The 21397-nt window shown below is 39.4% G+C and overlaps 1 long non-coding RNA gene across 2 annotated transcripts in view; it reads left to right on the forward strand.

The window, feature by feature from the left end:
• The first annotated feature begins 8453 nt into the window (after positions 1 to 8453).
• Positions 8454 to 21397, forward strand: part of LOC142053905 (uncharacterized) — a 122936-nt gene continuing 109992 nt past the window's right edge. The window contains exons 1-2 of one of the 2 annotated variants that reach the window (XR_012659364.1): positions 8454 to 8537; positions 9190 to 9315. This is a non-coding gene — a long non-coding RNA (uncharacterized LOC142053905). Of the gene's footprint in view, positions 8538 to 9146; positions 9316 to 21397 lie in introns of both variants that reach the window. The other variant, XR_012659363.1, reaches the window with a different exon arrangement.

The raw sequence follows: 21397 nt of genomic DNA on the forward strand, positions 1-21397 counted from the left end.
TGGCCATGCAGTACAGTATGTGCGTGTTTAGTGAAGCCACAAATAAATTATGAAGGTTAATAAGTGTTTCTCTGAATAAGGAGAATTATTCCTCAGGGAACCACAAAATATGCTATTAAGACCTTAACAAAATAGGCGGCCTCTACCATTTTGAGATTGTGGCTTGTTTTGTTAAATAAGGCAGTAATTGTTTTTGTTTTAATAGTGTGACTGGCCAGGTATTCCTGCTTGAGCACTTTCTCTGTTTCTCAGGGTGAGAAGGTCAGATCCAACCCTTTAAAATTTGATTTGGAAAATAGAACCAAGGGGGGGAAAAGTCAAACAGAGTGGGGTTATGTGTGGAGTTACAGGTCCACGGGAACACTCGCTAACCAGATCCTATGTGCCCAAGTCAGCAACGGTCTTCATCAGGTTGCCAGACTTCTCTGCCCTTCAGATATGTGAATGCACAAATGAATTAATGCTGTAGATTTTCCATTCAAAGAGATGGGGATGACCTTTGCATGGCCACTAGCTAGGATGCTGCTGCAGGAGCTCTTATGTAAAATATCTGAGAGGATACTGCAACATAAGAACCTTTGAGCGTCATGTCCATGTTATATGAATTGATGAATGGTGTCACTGAGACGACAGCACTATATTTGATAAGCGCTATGACACAGGCAGAAAGATGGATCAGAGAGAAACACCTGTAAGGACAACAGAAATAAGTAGATACTGAGAGTGACAAAGAAATAAGAAAAACAAGAAATGAGCAAAAATTGTATTGATGATTATTTTGGTGCTTCTGGGAGACCATTGTGATCAGTCTTCAGAATATATATGCAACACAGAGAAACTGGCCTTGCTAGCTTGAGTCTGTGCCCTCACAGTAAGCTTCAGAATTTCACTGGTTGCAACTTGAAATGTTTTCTTGAAGGGCACATGGGCTTTTTTCCAGCAGATTCCTCTGAAGCAATGGAAACTAAATGACCACCGATTTTCAGAGATCCGCAAATCAATGTTGCCGTAAATACTACTCTCTTGGTCTGGGCCACAGCTGCACAGTTAAGAGGAACTTTGCAGGGCTTCTGTTGTCCAATCTCACATAGCATGAAGCTTTTATGACTCCACAGTTTCTTAGAACATGACAGAAAAAAATACAACCCACCAATCTTTGGTTAGTGTAATGAATTTCAGACAAGCTGGTCCAAAAATGGACCCTGTGGTCATCATGTAAAAGTCAATGCTTTCCAGGGGTGACGACATTTTGTTATCATAATATTTCCTTAGGGTTAAAAGAGGAAATAAATGTTCCATCTCAGATACCACTCTGTGATAACTGTTGGCATATATTCACCAATGTAAGTAGTTCCTGATGTTAGATAATATGGTCCTGAAACTAGGTGAAAGGAGGTGGCTTTAGCTGAGTTTTGCTGCAAATTTCTGGTTCTAAAGCTAGTAACAAACCTCAAGGCATGAAAATGAAGGCAGAATGACCTCAGCCCAATTCAGATGCCGTACATGAACATTCTGTGGGCAGAATCTGAAATTTCTCTCTTGATCTGGGTCCAAACACTGCGGCTAGAATCTACTCTAATCAAACTGAAGAAGAAGCCTGCATAAACGCCTTCAAACAGAACCTGCCAATTTCTGTAGAGCTCTGCTGACAAGCAGTTATTTTTCCTGTGTTAATATCGTTAGAGGAAAGTATTTGAACAAGAAAATAAACAAAAAGGCGCATTGACTTGAGGTTGAGTGGAAGAATGAGGATAGCTGAAGTCAGTGGGAGCTTTGCCATGGATTTTACTGGAGCCCAGGATTCTGTTTCCTTCTAAATGTTTGCAGAGGACTGAGATGCTGAATATTGAAACCAATCTCCAGGTGCCAGTTAGTGTCAAGAAAATGTGTGTGCATGTGTCTGCAAGTGAGTGTGCACACACATGCTTCTTATTAAGATATCCTTTTGTTGTTTCAAATTTAACCTAAAAACTATTTCTTTAACATGAGGACTAGATCAATGTGGCACTGACAGAAGCACAGTGGCAGACCAATGCGAGCTGCTCCTGAGCTAGTTCCAGTGTGCATTCATTCTGACTGGAAACTGCCTTGCCTTCTGCCCCTGGTTTCCTCACATATATTAGGGGCTGATCATGTAAAATCTCCAGGTGTTACTTTGTCATGCTTGCACATAGAGATCACCTTCCTCATTTCCCTTCAGTAGGAAACTGCAATGAATTATTTTAGCTAGTGCTGAAAGATTTAATGTACATATTTACTTCACTCCACAAAGGGAAATTGGTTTTTTTAAGAGAGCTGAATGTCAGCTGTATCAATTTTGACTTCCCTCTTTAGGAAGAAGCAACAAGTCATGCATGCAGTAAGGAGTCAGATATTGCAATGCATAATAACTGCAGTTTTTTAAGAAGATACAAATCACTTTCTCACCCTGTGAAATTTTTTGAGAAAAAAAGGAAGAGGACACTAGTAGGGAAAAGGACAATTTCTGAAAGTGATGGTTGTTATTGGTGGAAGATCAGAGAAACGCACTAAAGACTCTTTCTGAAGAGAAGGTCTGTGGTATTTCTTAGTGGGAACTAGACAAATAAATTAGTGGAACATGAAAAAGTCCCAAAGTAGAGTGAGAGTCAATGTTTTGAGTTCATGCATCAGGAATGCTGTTTGGTACTTTGCAACGTTGTAGCACTAAGAAGTAGTTGACTATGGGTTGCTTTTGCGTAGTAAGCTAGTGAGATGATTAGGCACTTCCTTTGTAAGGGGAAGGGTGCAGGTATGTATCCCAAAGTCCAAGAGAAGTGTGGAAGAACCAGTGAATTTAGAGGGATGCTTGTAATCCTAGTAGGAGGTCCAGGTGATCCGTAGTGACTTGGAAAAGTTGGGTAAACTTTTGCAAACATGTTGCGATGTCCTTTCTTGGCTAGTGTCAGCTTCTCAGCTCACCATGCAGCTTCTTAATTTCCCTTCTGTATCCAAAAGCAATTGCATGCCTGGCTTGGAGATCTTTAAACTGTGAGTTTCAGTGACTACCAGTATATTTCTTCATGCTAACTCATTGTTTGGTTTGCCTTCAGCAAATACTGCCGCTTCTGTTTAGAAAGAAGAATGTGGTACTGAACCTATAAACAAACAGTATGCATGGGAATAATAGATAATTACTATGTCAAAGTAAACTATGACATCGTCAGGATGGAAAATCCACTTCTGGCCACTGCTGTAGTGAACGATGACATTAAGAACAGATAACTCCATAATGGAAACTGCTCGGAATTGCTTTATTTTAAATGGCAAGCACTTGCTTAAACATAACAACGAGCAAACGAAATAATTTGTTGAGACTTGACTCTCTGTTAATTGTATACCATAGAGTAGCAGGTGTCTAAGCATGTAATGGTTTGTTTAATCTGTATTTCTGAGTTGCTCTGAGGCTGCCAAGAGCAAATATTCAGTACTGGAAATTAAATCTTAAGAGAAAATTTGGAAAAGGCAATTAGCTGGTAGGTCTGGCTGAGTTGTAAAGAGTCATTTGTGAGAATGTTCCTAGGCAAGAAGATGCTCAGTCAAGGCCCAGGTCTATCAAGAACTGCATGGCTGATCTGCTTGTACCTATAAACTACAGGCTTGATTTCAGTAAAGCAGAAGAGCTTCAGCTTTTTATGCGAAGCAATATATTTTATAAACTTTAAATTTTCACATATACTTCTATTGTCTCCTGACCCAGTGGTTTTTAAAGGTAGGTTTTAGACATTCAGAAGGGGAATGTTTAAAATATTTTCAAAGGAGGCTATACATAGCATCATACAGTGTGCTTTTCTGATAAATTGGTTTTTCTATGAAGTACCTGTTTATTATCTTCTTTGATACAGCCTTGCAGAGTCTAGATCACAACTGAATGAAATGTAATAGCAATAAAATAGGTAATAAAGGTGGATTGATAATGAAGCATTTGCTAAGGTTGCTTTTGTCTCTTGCTTCAGAGAAGGCTTTACTAATAATTTATAATTTTCCCAAACTTCTCTATTCCTCTGTGATACGTCAATGCCAGTTATTAGCGGGATTGGATCAATATATGAAATCACATAGATAACCCAAAATGACACAATTTCTGCAATATACAAAGAAAATGATGAATGCATTTAGACTACAGCATTTTCTCTGAGAGGTAATTTGCTTACTTAAGTGATATATAAAGCCTTTTTTTTTCACTTATTCTACAAAGACATAATAAGGAAAAAATTTTGTACATACCAGTTCAAGGACTTCACACAAAGATCTGCTTTTTTTTGCTGTTGGGTGCAGAATGCCACCATCATTTTCTTTTGATAGTACTTTAGCTAAGCATAAGGGATAACAAATTGTGAAAAAGTGGAAAATTGAGTTTTGGTTGCATTTCTTACATATTTCAATTGTATCTTTCTTAGGATGTTTCCTTTCAAGGATGGCTTATTACAGTAGCAGTTTGTAAATATGCACTGTTTAGGGAACATAAAATCGTTCCAATAATACACAATACAGTCAAAATACATCAATTCCAATTTAGCTTTACACAGAGCAGCATGAAAGAAATGAAAGTGTGGTCTCATAAATGTAGGAGATAAACCTTTGTCTTCACTTTGCCAAAGCAAGAACCACATCCTGTGAGGTGCTCAGCATCTGCTGCCCTAATCAATATAGCTGAGAGTTGGCTTTTCTCGATAGGTTTGTTCTTCTAGCCAGCAACTGTCCAGCTATAAGAAAGCATCATTGTTTGGCATGAGGAGGGAAAAAGAATTATATCTTTTATGGGAAATCTAAATCATCTTGTCATCATATAACTCAAAGATGGCCAAGTATGTTTTCCCTCAAATTTGTTTAAACAAACAAATGTAATTCTTAGGTTTAGTCCTTGGAAGCCAAGTTTCCGTCCAACATGAATTTAGGACATAAAGATTTGTTTGTGATGGAAACAATGCCAGACACTTCTGCATAGCAGCGTAATGGAGCGCTGCTAGAATGTAGCTTATAAAACCGGATTCAGGGAAACAGAGCTACTCTGTCTAATTTGGCCTGCACCGTGTGATTACAATAGCATAATTGTGCAGCTTGGAAGCCTTTCCCTCTCTGCTGAAACGATGCAGTATTCAAACACGTGTGAGAGTGTTTCTCCGACAAAAGGCCAGGGCTGAAGCCTCTGCATATCCTCCAAGCTCTCCTCCGGGATGGGTCCTCCTCATGCTGCCATGACTTCCCACAGTGACTGTGCGCTGTCACCTGCGCGTGGCTCTTAGGGCATCCCGGTCCCCTGGTACAAGTGCACTGTTTTGTCAGGGCAGCTCTTTTTTTCTAGCAGTTTGAAGAATAAATTCCCCTGAACGGCAGTGTTGGCTCTTCTCCTGTGTTAGACAGTGGCGCTTGGTTAGAGAAGATTATTCATACATTCAGCGTGTGCTGATACTTGGGGGGTGCATGGGGGTGCTTACTGAGTGGGAAGCACTCACAATTTGGATTATTTTGGAGCCTAGTCCAAAGATTTTTGGAAGGGTTTTCTAATATTTGAAAGGACCTGAGGTCCATTTCCTAGACAAGCTGCTCGTATATAGTAATCTTGTTCCAGCAGCAAAACTACAAAAGGAAAGGTGGAAAAAAAAATCTTTTCAGTATTGCAATATTTACCCCTTTGTGTTCAGTGCTTCTCAATGTTTCATCTGCCTCTGTGATCAGTACTACAGCACTTTGTATGTGACTGTCAAAAAAATAGACAGACTGCATTTTGGTGAAAAAAGGAGAAATTCCGTGAGTACTTCCTGTAACAGAAAGGGGTATAATGGTTTTTTCAGCAGCATATCATTTGGAAGGAAAAGTTACAGTGTTTTTGTTCTGAAAGCAAAATGATCTCCTTATAACACTCTATTTTAGTTATTGAACTTTGAACAAAACAAAAATATTCATTGGGGCTCAAAATATTCCTCTGCTTCATCCCAAACCAAAGTTTCCTTTCCTTTTTTTGGGGGGAGAAATATAAGGAAATTTTATTTATTTATTCTTTTATTGAGGATATGACAGATGATGGGAACTAAATGTATTAAAATATATTTGTACATGAAGTTATATGAGAAGTGTGCTAGTTGCCACTTTTAGAAGCCAGCATATATACATATATATGTGTGTGTGTGTATGTGTATATATAAAAGCACTTAAATAGAGAAAAGATAACTTTGGGTTATCTTTGGATTCTTGGTTTCAAAATGCTGGCTCCTGAGGAAACTGGATGAACTGTTGCTCAAATACTTGTGTGGGAGAGTTCTCTGAACACTCTTTGAGCACTCTTGTAACCTCAAGTTAGTATTTATTAACTAAATATATAAAGAGCTACCAAAAATAAGGATAATTTTTTTTTAAGAGAAACTCCTTTCTGAGGGCTCATTTCCTTCTGAAAAAAAGTCCTTCCATCTGCTTTTAGAATATTTTGAGAGAGAGTATTTCAGTAGGTTTTGATCCTGATAGCATCAAGGTCATGGCAGTCAAAGCAAGGTTTTGGCCTCACACTGAAATCCAAATCTTGCTGTATGTTCAGATATATTTTTTAATTAGAATGATTAATGAAATGCTTACCCTTTTGCCATTATGACCTCTGGTCAAGAAAAAGTTAGGAAAAGAGAAATTAGATGGGTTTTTTTACCTGGTGGCAACTGGAGAGAGTAGAATTGGTGGCAGAATCTCACTGGCCATTGCTTGTCAAATTTTGAAGGTCAAGATAAAGTTCAAATAGATTAATAGATTTTAGAGGCTTCATTGCCAGGCTCTGTAGTGGGGGATAAAGTCTCAGCCTCTACTCTAGAGAGTCACCCATCACTCACAGTAAGAAGAGAAATTTTAATTCTGTGGTATGTAGTTAATTTGCCATTAATGGTAGTGGGAGCTGGAGAGAGACTTAGAAGTTTATTCTCTATGTTTTAGTCATTTCTTATTGAGCAAATATAGCATCCACCTCGATGGGAGTTACTTCTGACTCGGTACTGAGTAAGACCTGAATATACTGCTGATAGACTTTCTCAAGACGTTTTAGAGTTTACATTTTAGATTCTGTACTTGGCAAAACTTTTTGAGCTGCATGGATCACCTTGCTCTCCTGTTCCAGTGGGTAACAGTGTCTCCTGAGGAAAGGCAGGCTAAATTTTCCTCTGTGTGTGTGCCTGTGTCCACGCACTTGCTTTTTTCCCATGTCTTATACCTAATGGCACTACTGACTACTACTGTCAGCAGCAGCAGCTCCTTGTTTTGGCATGGCTCACACACTGATGCAATCGATATTGCAGTTCGGAAGCTTGGGAATGACTGCATGTCTCTTAGAAAGAGATCTGAGCCATGTTCAAAGACAGAAAACAGTGAACGATCAGTTGCTCCGGTGGTGACAGGCCTTTCTTGTACAATGTATGTACATATTTCCATATTTCTAAATTTGTCTAACTTCTTCAACTTTTGGACCATACTTTCTCCCTTCTCATCCTCGCTTCTGAATTGAAAATTTCTAAAATGAAGTCTGCTGTTGTGCAAACTATGAAGATATTTCTTTAAGTTATTTTAGGATAACAAGGGAAATAAGATCTGAAACCATAGACTAGTCTTGGCACCTTATTTGGCCAGTGCCAAATGGAAATTGGACTGCAGGTCTTGAATTATGCTTTTAAGTCCTGAAATTAGGTCTGCTCAGATGAGGCATGCTGACTTCAATGAAGTCAGGGCAGGAGTATGAGCCTCCCTGAGCAAAGTTCTCTGCAATTTCACAACTGAACTTAAAGCCCACAGGTTTCAAGGGGTGTCCAAATATGGTAAAATAAGCAGAGAAGTACTTCCCTTTTCATTGACCAAGAGCTGCCATTCACAACACTAACACAAAGCCTTTAGTCAATTCCAGGAAGTTTCTTACTACTTAGAGGAAGGAAAAAATGTGGCATAATAAGGGTTGTAGCTGTCTTATGTGACTGCTGTTGTTAGCCTGGAGGTAAACAGGAAGACGATCTGGTACACTTAAAATAACCGAGATGGTTTAAAGGGGGAATGTGTGATCCTTGCTTCCTGTCTGTGAGACAGAGTTAATCACTGCAAGTAGCCGGCAGCATGTGTTTTTTTACGGAGAAACCCCTCTGTGTCATTCCCAGTACACACTTCGGTGGCTGTCTTGCTTTGATGACACAAGATGTACGTTCCTTTCTTCATCATCCTGGGATGTTGTGGGGTTTTCCTGCCCTCTGAGAAGATTTTTTTTACAATTTCTCTTAGCAAAAGTGGCTAGATAATGAGGCCAAACAAGGAGATACCCTGCAGTTCCTAGGATGACACACCTCCCTGCCAGTGACTCACCTAGTGATTTAAGACTTTCTGTTGATATTTCTCTTAATGAGAAAAATAAACATCTGATAAGAAAATGACTTCATTGGTTATATGTGATTTGTGTGCTGAGCTGTTTCAAGCACTCCAGTTATTTAGTGTGAGGAAATAATGCACCAGGATTGGAGGTGACCTGCACTGTGGAGAAAGATTCAAGTTCACATGTAGCCTGTGTAAGTATTAGGGCTTTTTGCACTGAGCTAGACGTGAGCCAGAGTGTTTGAATTCTGCCCTGGATCCAATTCCAGCTCTCAGCAGGCTGGGGAATGCATGTTTGCTATACTGATTCAGATCTGCCTTGGAAAACAGTAAAAGGAGAACGCTTATAATCAGAAGGTACAGTCACTAACAGACCAAACCCCAAATTTATTTGTTTAATTTTATTTGGGCTTTAATACGTCTTCTTAGAGTGTCTGTGCCATTATACCTAAGACTGATGTAAATGGGGGTGGAGATAAGCCTGAATAATAGTGTCTTTTAGAGGTGTAAGAGAACAGGCATTAGTAATTGAAAAACAACTGACAGCATTTGTGTTCCTCTTTAATGGAAGACACAGTGGAGGTGTACGTATGTGGACCTTATGAAAGTCAGGCCAGATAACTGGAAGGACATGTAACAGTGCTAGTCTAAATCTGGTAGGTTTTAATAAATGTAAATAAATATAGATGAACTCATGAGAGCTTTTCTTTGTCCTCCCTTTCTGTTATTCTTCTTTGCCAGTGTGCACCACAGTGTATTCATCTCAGATATCCAGATGATCTGGGTCACTTTCTCTTTCCCAGGCAACTTCAATTGCATTATAACCATGAGATGCATCATTGGCAGGTGAGCGTGGAACTGGACAGTACGATTGTGGACATGGGTATTCAGGGGACAGATCTAGCGACAGGTAAAACCAAAGGATATAAATCAGAGTTTTCTTCATGAGGAGCTGCTCCAGTGCTCCTAAATGTGAGTATTATTTAGTAAAAATTAAGTTTCCTAGCTGGTCTAAACTAGTGTAAAACTGCCAGGTTCTCTGGCACTGGTCAGTGCCTATCCACCTTTAGAAATTTTTTGATACTCTTGACTACCTATCAACTCCTTTAACATACTGTACAGAAAAATACTAGGGAGACATACAGCATTTGTGTAGATATTAGAATTTGGAAATTAAAGATGCATGAAAAGGAGCTCTTGTTTTCTCCATTTCCTAGGGACTAACAGAATTACTTTGCTCTGGACTAAGGATTTATTGGATTTGATGCTCAGCTCTGAGGTATTAAACATCTGCACGGATTTCACATGGATTTTCGAGATGAAATAATCTGTTTCCAAATCCCATAATAACCAGGGTTGTTATTAGATTGTCAAAATTATGGAAACAGTGAGAATTCATTGTATATCACTTATGTGTAGACTTTGATGTGACAGAGGCTGGGCAGTCCTGCAATTGACGGCAGGCTGCTCAGAGGGGGGTCGGCATCAGCCAGTGATGGAGTAGATGGCACAGGCCAGTGTGCAGAGAAGAACCACTGCCAACCAGCAAAGCTCAGTGTATTCTCATAATCTATGGCCTCTGCCTTGCCTACATGCCTAGCTGTGCCCATAGTGAACATAGATGGTCTTACTGCTTAGACATTATATTCTTGTGACCAGATGGCACATGTTCATGCTCCTTGTTTGTAAGCTGAATGATCAAAAGAATGGTGCAACCTCATGACATTGTTGTGCTGACTCTTCTCCATGTGTTGCTTGAAGTGTCTCTCTTTACACAAACTGTTATGGTTTTGTCATTTGGGTGAGAAAAAGTTGTACCAAAAGAAAAATGTATTCTGAATTGTACTTTTAGATCCCTAGAGAACTTCTGGATAGTAAACACCAGAGGCTCATCTCCCAGTCACATTGTGGTCATAAAGATTAAGAAATTTGGAAAAAAAAAAAATCACTGACACTGTGTCACAGTGTCTGTCATCTGGACAAAAATCCTGGATTCTTGGATTAGACTCAAAACAATAACGGAATCATCCCTCCCAGAGTGGCAGATGTGGGATAAGGATGGCCTGTTATTCCTCCATCTCTGCTCCCAGGTCTTATGACGGTTACAGCTAAGTTGGCCAGTGTAACCCTGCAGCTAAGTCTACAGCTAAGATGTAGATCCATTAACAGAAATGTCAGTTTACTATACAGACGGCTCTTGTGGAACTTCCTACTGGATACAGGGAGGTGACAAAAACACAGTGAAACATCCTGAGATTCCCCATCTATTTTTGCAGTTCCAGGAGGATTGAGCAAGCAGCTAGAAACCAAAGCCTTTAACTGAGCCAAAGCAAGTAAAAGTTTTTGAGGTTCCTCTTGTATTAGTTACAAAGACACTTAAAACCTTTCAGAGACAGATGTGCTGCTGCTGGAAAAATAGAAAAGCAAAAAATGACTTAAAAGCGTTGAGTTCTTCACAGGGGGCTGGATTCTTTGAGCTATTATAGTAGGTGGTTTTTCACAAGGTTTAAAAGCAGAAGGGGTAAGATGGAGATGGTAAAAGTAAGACAGAAGAACAACAAGTGAATCATTAAAAAGTCAATATTAGCCCAGGATTTCAGCCCCACCTCATTAGTTTGTACTGGTCAGCTCCTGTGAGCAAAGCTAATAACCAAACCGATAACTAAGAAAGCAAGAAATATGGTTCAGCCATGAGTTGTTATCAAACAGCACTTATGAGGATGGTTCACCGTCATGTCACCGGTACTGGACAAAAACACGGGCATGGTAACTTTTCCTACTCATTGACTATTAGTCACATCTTGGTTAAATTGAAACATCGTTTTAAATATTACAGAAATGTGGCACTTTGCTCAAATAAGGCATCTGTTCCAGCAAAATGTTATGTTTTGAACATTAAAAAAAAAAAGAGTTTTCTGTTTTTAAAGAAAGCATGTGGACATGAAGATGAGTCAGTAGGTTTGAGTGGTTACTGTATGTGAAGTTATTTTGAACCATGTAAAAATTAAAAATACTTTGAAAGAAATCTCTTTCCTGAAATATTACTTTAATGTTTTTCTTTGCCTTTGTTATATTTTTATCTTTCCATTTTACCAACCATTCAGCAAGGGTGAAAATAGCAAACTTTCACAACTCAAAAAGATCAGGAGATTACAAACATAGTCATATAGTTGTGGGATTCTGAATGGAGAGTACAGATGAAACATCAGCCGCAACCAAACTCCCCTTAGAGTGTTAAGACATGCCAGTTAAAAGTTTAGGTTTTCTGTAAACACCAGGATTATATCTATGACCTTGATAATTTGACAATTCTTCAAATAAGTGGAACTCAGGGGATATTCAAAACCTTATAAAACAGAGTATTCCGAGCAGTGATATTCCCAAAAGCTGTCTAGAACAAAATAGGGGACAATGAAAGCTGAGGGGATATTTAAATCCAAAGAGCTTCTAACACTTTTGTAAGACTTTCCAGGGAGGTAGAGTTGTATTTGTCAATTTGCCTTAACATCTTCACTCCATATGTTTTCACATTTTGCTCCTAAGCTTTTAGTGCATTTTACATTAAACAGTGATTGAATAAAAAGAAAATTATCCTGGGATAATTTCAGGAAGCAGTTTTCCTCCTCGCAGCGGTGTGTTCTGCCTATTAGGCTACAGAGCTGGTGTGTTGCCTGATGCAGGCCTGGCCAGAGGAGTCCTGCCTTCTTACCCACACTGCAACCCCACCTTCTGCCTGTGGGAAATGCCCTTCCCAGGGGCGGTGTTCTATAGCCCAGGGATTAAAGCGTCTCAGAGCAACAAAAGGCAGAGGTTTTAGCCTTTTTAGGCTAAGACAAGGCAATACCTAGGTCGAGGCCTTCTGAGACATGTACTGGAGCTTTTGGGATTCACAAAGAAGGTGCCTGTCACCGCAGCACAAGCAGACAAGCCTGCCTTGCACAGTTGGGCCATCCCCAAAGCACACAGGTCCCACAGGTGAGATTCACCTGCAGGCACAATGATCCCTGTATGCTGCGGTTTTTTCCCCAATGGATATTAGTGAAATTTTATTTGGCTAAATTGTACTTCAACCTCTGTGGTGGAAACAGTCCTTTGAAGAATGGTTTTGCCATTATAGTTGTGGCACTCCGGAAATTACCCTATTGCCTACTCCAGCAGCAAGGTAGTAGTGTAAGGGCATTTCAGAGCATTCAGGTGTTTAGCATCAGTGTTATGCTGATGCTGTTGTGTGTGGGCACCTGTGTTTGCTAAAGGAACTGGTGCAATGAATGTTGATATGGTACAAGAGACAGAAATGGCCGTATTTTTTGGTATGAGTTCATCAGATGCAAGTGGAAGTTGGAAGAGAAATTTTTGAAGAGGGGGAAGAAAAAAAGATGTATGTGCTGTTGATGCTCACTGTATTTGTGGATATACTATGTATCAGAATGGGCTGGGACAGATTAATTCTAAAATATATTGTTTTGGCATACAACTTACAGACCTCTTCTAGAAACTAAGAGGACACTGCAGCTAAAGCCTCTCACAAGGGTGTATTCCGACGTTTGTCCCTTCCCTTCCTTCACCCCTGCTGCTTGCACTGACAAAAGCCCATTACAAAGCTAGAGGTTTGCCCAGATGCAACAGGAACAAAAAAGATGCCATATACCTCTGTGGTAGGGAGGATCAGAGACTGCTGTAGAGAAGATCTTTATTCTGTGGCTGGATGTGAATGCTGTCCTCACCTGCATCAGGAATACTTAAGAGTTCGTGCCTGGCTTCTCTGTCTATATAAAACCAATATGAAAGGTAGAATAACCCTGCAATGAAGACAGCTTTGCAGTGGCTAGTGTGAGTACAGTGCTACTGCATGAAACACAAGGAGCATCAGATAAAAGGAAGAAAGACCCTATTACTTGCTGAGCCAGACAATTTAAATGCAGGCAAAGCAATGCAGCAACAGCTGTGGCCTGTTATGGCTGATGATAGGGAGTACCTGCCTTCTCCAACTGCTCCTGCCTACATTCCAGCCAGTGGAGAAGGTTAAAATCCACTGTAATCTAGTCAGGCTGAAGAAAGGTGTTTTCTACAATGTGCTAATTTAAAACTGACCTTCTGAAGCCTTTTGGGGTCTGTGAAATTTGGTCTGGAAATGGCATGGTAAGATACTGAATGCTCTACTTCTGGTTAATTGATGACTATTGTAAAAGTGGTTGGGAAAGTCCCTTACTTAAAAGATGTTGTAAACTTGAATTGAGAGCTAAAACTTAAAGTAAAATGAGTAGTCTGAGGAAAAAAATAGATAATCGTTTTCAAGGGGTTTTAGATTTTTATTTTTAGTAGTATTCAATTTATTCTGTCCTGATTCCCAAACCTAATTTTGTCTATATGTGTGACATTAACATGAAGGTAAAAATGCAATGTTTCTTCCTAAATTTTTGGTTTGGGAGTTGATATAGTCCTATAAAATGGTTTCCTTTTGATAAAACTGAATTTTTACTGGTGGGAAAAGTTAATAAGCACCCTTTAACAGGCTTTATATAGAGTGTATTTCCTCATACTGTTTTGATGCCTTGTCTTCTAAAATTGACATAAAACAGAACACCCAGAATGACACAAACATGAAAGCAAAGCTCAGTTTGTTGATTTGGAAGTACTGTGGTGCTGAAGTCTCACGGTGCCCTTATTTTATCCATCTTTCCCTTCTATGGAAATTGTCAGCCTGAAGTGTGGTTATGTCATACTGTCATATCCCAGATGATTTTGGATACCGCAAAAAAAATCATGGTTAGAGGGAGTGTGTGAAATGTCTGAACCTTTGAAAGGTTCAAGCATGCGATGAATGTGCTTCATTATCCCAAATGTAGGCTGCCTTCTGCATTCATAAACCAATACTTTTTGCAGTAGATGAGTTATGGAAAAACAGATAATGATTCATGAAAAAAATCCCACTTGCACACAGTTGGATGATCATCTTACTGCTGCTTGCTTTTTTTTTTCTAAGCACGAGTTTGGGTGTGGGTGCACAGTGGCATGTGGATAGGGGAAGGGAGGACTGTGTGTGCATGTGAGTTTATATATGGAATTAATATATGGATTGGGATATTCTTTTTAAGTCTGTAAAGTGTGCGTGCTGCTTTTATTCATTAGCACCTACAAAGGACTAATTGCCATCAGGCATGTAGGTGGAATTTTTGGCAGGGAGCAAGAAACGCAATAGGTTTGATGACAACCAATGATCTGCCAAAGCCTTGTCAGAAGAAGCAGCTAGTTTTGCTGTCAGTCACCCACCCCTTTAAATTCAAATGCAGATGCTTCCAGGGGGTGTGTGGCACCCATCCAAGTCAGCATTTGAAATGGAGGGCTCCTAATACTGTATATACAGACAGTGCTGTAGCTGCGGCTGCTGCCTAATGCTTGAGGTGAGAGGGAAATGTGAAAGCTGAAATGGAGACAGGAGGATATAGGCTGCTCTGCCCTTTCTGCCACAGGGCAACAAAGACCCTACCTGGTGTGGGTGGTGGCTGCCCTGTGGTGTCCAGTGGGACCTCTCGTTGGGGAAGTCAAGGACAAGAAGTGGCTCTAGACTTGTAAACCCCATGAGGGCTACCATGGGAAATTCTGAATTTACATGGATGACTTCACTGTCGTACGTTGTGCAACTCGAGTCAGTGTGGTACCCTTGCAACTGAGTGACAACAGCGTGTTTTGGGCATTGTCAGTGTTGGGTTCATATCCACTGCTGAAGGACCAGAGACACTGACAACCCAGGAGGCCACAAAGGTCCCACCTGACATTTGGCTTAACCTTGGAGGTGACACTTTTGCCCTCTTGTCCATTAGCTCCAGTTCTTCACCTGGAAATTAAAGCTCTTGCAGAAATTCTTACAGAAGTCCAGCGTAATAAAAGTGATGTGGTTAGAAACTGTCAGTGTGTTAGTTGGGTACTTGTGCTGTTGTGAACTGCACGTCAGCTGTGGCTGAAAACTTGCTTATGTGGTATCTGTAGAATGGATATCCGCCATATGGTAAGGCGCTACAGGGTGTCTGCATAAGGAACATTACATAAACAATGGCAATTTTTATCTCTCCATCAAAATAAAGCAAATTAAACCATTTGAAAGAAGACTAAGGAAAAAGAATAGACGGTACAACAGTCTCTATTAACGTTTGATTTTGCAGTATTAAGCTCTATGTCTGTCTTTTTGGCTGGAAATGAGATTATATTCCTTACAATGAATACGTTTGGGTCTACAGATGAGTCCCAAATGTACGTGATGTGTAAGTTGGGCCTGTGTTAACATTGCTTTTGACTTCTATACGTCTAAACTCTTATGGCAGGAGTTGAAGAAGTTTGTCTGATACAAACTCTCTTTACAGCTTTTTGGGGGCTATTCTAAGAACAAATGTGATCCTTTAGCTAGTTGTGTAGACTAGGTATTAACTGCCTCTGAGAGGGCCTATACTGATACGATTGAGGTGAATGAGACAGGTCTTTTGAGTCTCTGTATATCCTGGAGTCAAAGGAATCCTCCGCTGGGCTTCCCGATTGCATACCTCTCCTATCACCTCAGATGACCTCCTTCTTCCCTCCCAAAAGGAGGGATAGGTGCTAATTCTGCTGGAATGTGGCATTTATCACCTGCTGCATTCCAGGGGGATTAGTGGGGTTGCTACTTCATACCGTATTTGTTTTAATATAGTCCGTATTCTTTGATTCATACCCGTAACTTTTTGTACCGTTTGGAGTTAGCTGTAAAAAAGCAGTACAGAAGTACATGAACTCTGTGTAGTTGATCATGTAAAATAATTAAATAAAAATCCACAAAAAAGGGGAGGGGGGCAGTGAAAAAGACATGACTGAAAGTAGGTTACCTGTTTAAAAAAAACCCCACACCAAACATATTTACATGTTATATAAATATATTTATATAACATATTTATATTTTATATTCAGTTGCTGTAGTATAGAAGCCTTTCCATAAAATAATATTGTGTCTTAAGTGTCTCATAGGGCTGTTGTGAGACTAATAAATGCTTGCTAATCGCTTTGACAGCTTCAAAAAAGGTGCTATGAAAGTAATAGTTATTTCTGTTCTGCTTTTTTTATTTTCCATATTACAATTGTGATCAGGAATTGGAACATCTACTTTTATCAAATGGTGGGTGGTATCTACTTCAGTTCTTATGCCTATTTCTCCAAGTCACAAACTGACATTGGAGTAACAAATGAAGAAACGTAACTGGGTGGTCCTGTATTTCATTTCTCATAATGTCACAAGAACAACTCATTCAAATAGAAATAATGCTTCATTTACTGCACATGTAATTAGTATGCTTAGACAGCAAGTTTTGTAAGTTAGTGAGACAGAGACTTGGGAGCAAAATCCAGTCGCACTTTATCACATTTCATGAGACTCCTTGCCAAATAATTTGTTTTTGGCCTTTCTGGTAATAAGTACTATTTGCTGTAGCAGAAGTTACGTGGTAAATTTATTTAAGGGGGAAAGCTGATTTGTTGGGGCCTGGTAGTCTGTGGAGCCTACAAAAAGGTAGTTTATGCCTTTATACATGCCCTTTTCCCTATTTTCATTCTTTGAATTCCATTGAAAGGCAGCTTTGCAAACTCAGAACTACTTTCTTCTGCTTAGTATATATGGTCACTCTGCTATTTGCCAGAGATATTATATAGTCACCAAGGGAAAGTGCACTTGTGAATGGGAGAGGAGATAGCCCAAAGTCTGTTAGTATTAAGATAAATAGATAAAAAACATGAAACTATTTGATTTATAGGAAACTGACAAGAACAACATCAGAACTTACACTGGCCAAGAAAAAAATTAAGAGTATGATCAACCTTCATGTCCAAGGGCATGAGCTGATCACCAGCTGCAGTCAGGAGGAGCTTTCTCCCTATGGCAAGGTCATCGCAACTTGGTATACTGTTGGAGTTTATGTGCTCTTCTGGAGAGTTGCACACTTTCTCTTAAGCAAGCCACTTGCTGAGAGAGGGTGCTCAACTAATGGGCATGGAAGTGCTTTGGTACTGCAGCTTTCTCCTACAACTGTATCTTGTTTCTCCACCTAAATACTGATGGAGTATTTAATTGAACCTATTTCTTATTTTCTTACTTGGTACGCAAGTGCTTTGGTTTTGTTTGGTTGGTTGGTTGGTTTTTTTTTTTCAAGTCCAGAGTGACTACATCATCTTGTGATGCTTGTGAATGTTAAGCCACTGATGCTGGTAGGTGTAATTAAAATTGCTTTCGTTATAAAGGCAAGTCTTCAGCCTGAGCATGGTCCTGCTGAGAGATGGAGATATGTAACCTTTCCTGTCCTTTAGGGTGGATTACAGTCCTTCATATAATATTTGTAACCCACATATCAACTAATGATTGATCAAATAAAGCTTGTAATCCACATATTGGCCAAATATCCCAGGAGTTTTTGATTTCCTGGTGATCATCATCTCAAGAACTTAGGAGATGTTGGTGAGGTCAGATCCTTTCCTTTTTCTTGTATAGCAATTTTGAGTAGTGGATTTTCATGATCAGGCCTTTCCTGGACTGATCCTGGCTGCTTTTTTTTTTTTTCCTCCAAAGAGAAGCTCACTGGAGCAGTAGGATCTGTGTAACACAGAATTCCTTCCTGAAATTTCAGAAGTTCTTGCCCTTCTCCCCTTTTGAATTGGAACTGCAAGTAACTAGACATGAGGTAAACCCTGCAGCTCTCATGGTGCATGGTCTGTGGCAGGATGTGTCCAACACTAAAAAATATAGACCATCCCTTTCTTGGAATCAACATACCTGGATCAGCTCATAAAAATTTCCAGTAAAGAATATTCTACAGCCTCTCTAGGTAGCCTTTCCAGTGCTTCATAACCATTATAAATAGATATTTAGAGAAAACTTTGTTGCAAATTAAGCCAAATTCTCCCTAAACTGCTCCAAGTGCATATGGAAAACATTGATTGGCATTGTCTCCATAACTGCTACTTACATATTTGAAGGCTGTCATCATGTCTCTGCTCCTTTTTTCTCCTCCCTGGTCTCCTCCAGAGCAAACAAGACCAGTTCCTTCATCCTGTTCTCATGCTAGCCATTCACAAATTTGCCTTGATTGATCCTGCATCATGGTGCTGAAAACTTGACTCAATTCTACATTTGAGGCCTCACCAGACTGAGCAGAGCAGCACAGTTATTCTTACAAGCCAAAGTAGTTGAACCAAAACCAGTTTATTCAAATATTTTAATGTTGTCAATTGTGTACCAGTGTAGGCTCAAGTTGATAGTGAGGAATAATAAAAAGTCTTTGTATTTTTAATTACAAAGGTAGCTATGCAATTAAACAGAGGTAAAAACATTAATGTTTAATTCAAAGAAATTATGAACCACGGCTATTTGGGTCTTTCTGGGGTCCAGTGAAACAGGAGGATGTACTTATTTCCGAAGACAGAATGAGATGCAAGAATGCACTTTCCTGATACATGATTTTGCATTCCTAAAGGAACTGGACTCCACAAGTTGCTGTATTCTTTATTTGGTGTTTGTTATAAATGGACATGGCAATTTGCCAGGCATTAAGCACATCTGAGCATACCCACAAGCTAATTTGATGAAACATCTGTGTGCATATGTGTATAAAAAACCAAGGAAAAATTTTTACTGTAAAAGATAAGAGCAACTCTGTAGATGGCTTTTTTTTTTTTTCAAAATATTGAAGTGTTTTTGAAAGGAAAAGAGGAACAGAAGTGAAATGGATGTTTATTTTTTAGGCTGTTTAATAAAAGAGCAGGATTTTCCAGTTGTACAAAGCACTGCTTGAAGAAAAGCCTGTCTGTTGATCACCTAATTTGTCTAAGGAGAGTCAGCATTAGTTTACAATATCATTTAAGAGGAAATGATTTAGAGCATGATGTCAGGTTCCTGTTCTTTGGAAGTGTAGAGACAACTTTTCAAACTTGGGTACTTCAATTTACCCTTCTAAATCTGAGTTTAGAGATCTCAAATCTTGAGGTGTGATGGGTTTGGGTGGGTTTTGTGTTTTCGATTGGGTTTTGGGGGGTGTGTGGGGAGGGGGGCTGGGTTTTTGGGTTTGTTTTGTCTTATTTGTGGATTTTTAGGTTTGTGTTTGTGGGTTTGTTTGTTTTTTGTGTTTGTTTTTTTATTTGGTTGGCAGGCTAATACATTTAGTGACTTGAGTGTGGATGTTAGTGGAGGCTGTATGTTCTTTTTATGTTATTACACAAGGCCCCTTTTTAAGTGCCTGAGAGCAGACTTTGGTCTGCCAGATTTGAAAACTGAATGCTAAGGTACAAAATAGTAGGAACTGTTTTAAAAACTCCATTTACATGTACAATGTTTGTTCTGGCAAGTTCAGCATCTTCTTGCATGCAAAGGATACAACATAGCATCTCAATCTTAACATCATCTTAATTCAGGGAAGTGCTGAAGTACATGCCTACCAATAGGCAAATACATATACAAGTGTCTCTCCTGGGGAGGTATGCTGTCCTGAATTCAGGCCTAGAAAAATACCTTAAAAATTTTTTTTTTTTAAAGTCACTGCCATTTTATATTCTGTTGCTTTTATTTATATGGAACAGCATGTTGCAAGAAGCTGATCTGTTTTACTGAAGTTTGAGGAGTGTGACATTAATCAATGTGAAGCTGGTCTTATAGAAAAAGTGTCAGTATGTTTGTGACAAGTGGCTTCAGGTGGAACTGGGGGCATCACAAAAGTGTGTGGGCTTTAGGTGTTCTATCAGGAAAAAAAAATCACGTTATCCACCTCTGTTTCACCTGTGGTTCATTAAAATTATCTTGGTAGTTTGATAACCCATTGAGCATCAAGTCCTCCTTTTGTGACTGTTGTAACATTTAGGAGTCTAATACTGTCACCAGCCTGTGGTCCTATTCTGTCCCACATGAAGAGTGGGAAGGGTGTTCTTTGGTACTGATTTCATAATAAAATCTTTTTGAGGACCAATGTAGGCTTTCTACTAGAATTTCTTTTTTCCACTTGGGGGATAAACCAGTGAAGCCAAGAGATTTTTGGGTCAGCATGGCTTTATCACAATGGTTCACATGATCTATTTCCATTTGAGTGTGACAGGGAAACGGGTTTTATTGTTGCATTTGTTTTGTGATCATGGAGAACTCTCAATTGGAAATGGAGAAAAGACTTATGCTTCTCTTGACCTGACACAGTTCTTAACATGGTGCTGCAGTGATACCAAGCAGATCTCTTTAGTTGTGTAAAGAACTCTGGGAGTGAAAAAATATATTTAGAGAAAAGAGAAGACCATGGCTGACATCCCAGTTATATTCCATACCAAAAAATATATATCTGTTGAACAGATTCCTTTTTATTTGTCCTTAAAAGTTGTTATTATTCTGCATCCCTCTATTAATCATTCAGTAATGTTAAACAAATTCCCAAGAGTGAGCAAATATTACTCACCTCTTTCCTGATACAGGTAGCTGTGTGGGCGGACAGGTGGAGGCAGGTTAGACTGTAGGCATTGCTGTATTTTCAGCATATCCTTTTAGCTGACTAGCGTTTTCCTTCTAATCCCCAGAACAGGTCAACTTCAGGCAAAGCAGGGTGGAAGCATTATCCACACATTTACCATGTTACTCAAAAAAAAATAATAATAGGAAAAAAAATCCCAATCAAAATAGGCAATTTGTTTCACATAGGGTAGTACGCATTTTACATGGATGACTCACCTGGGTATAGGCCTGCATGATTACACTGGATTTCTCACACCCCACATAATAGGATGAAAGCATCAGAAAGTGAAATGGCATTTTTCTTTCCTCCCCTCCAAAAGGCAAAGCACAACCATGCTTGTCTTAGCAAACAATACTAAAAACACTGTAGTGTAGAGGTGCTAAGTGTCCAAATAGAAAATGTATCTTCTTTGAATAAGAAGGAACCCAGACAGTATGTCATCCTTCACTCCTGATGCAACTCTCCTAAAACCCCAGCCTGTTGTTAATACTCTTTCACATTACGCCTGTCTTGTCCTCCAATTGCTGTTCTCCAGCAAAGATATTTTCAACACTCAGTAC

Source organism: Phalacrocorax aristotelis, chromosome 2 (genome assembly GCF_949628215.1).
Source record: "Phalacrocorax aristotelis chromosome 2, bGulAri2.1, whole genome shotgun sequence".
Lineage (NCBI taxonomy): Eukaryota > Metazoa > Chordata > Aves > Suliformes > Phalacrocoracidae > Phalacrocorax > Phalacrocorax aristotelis.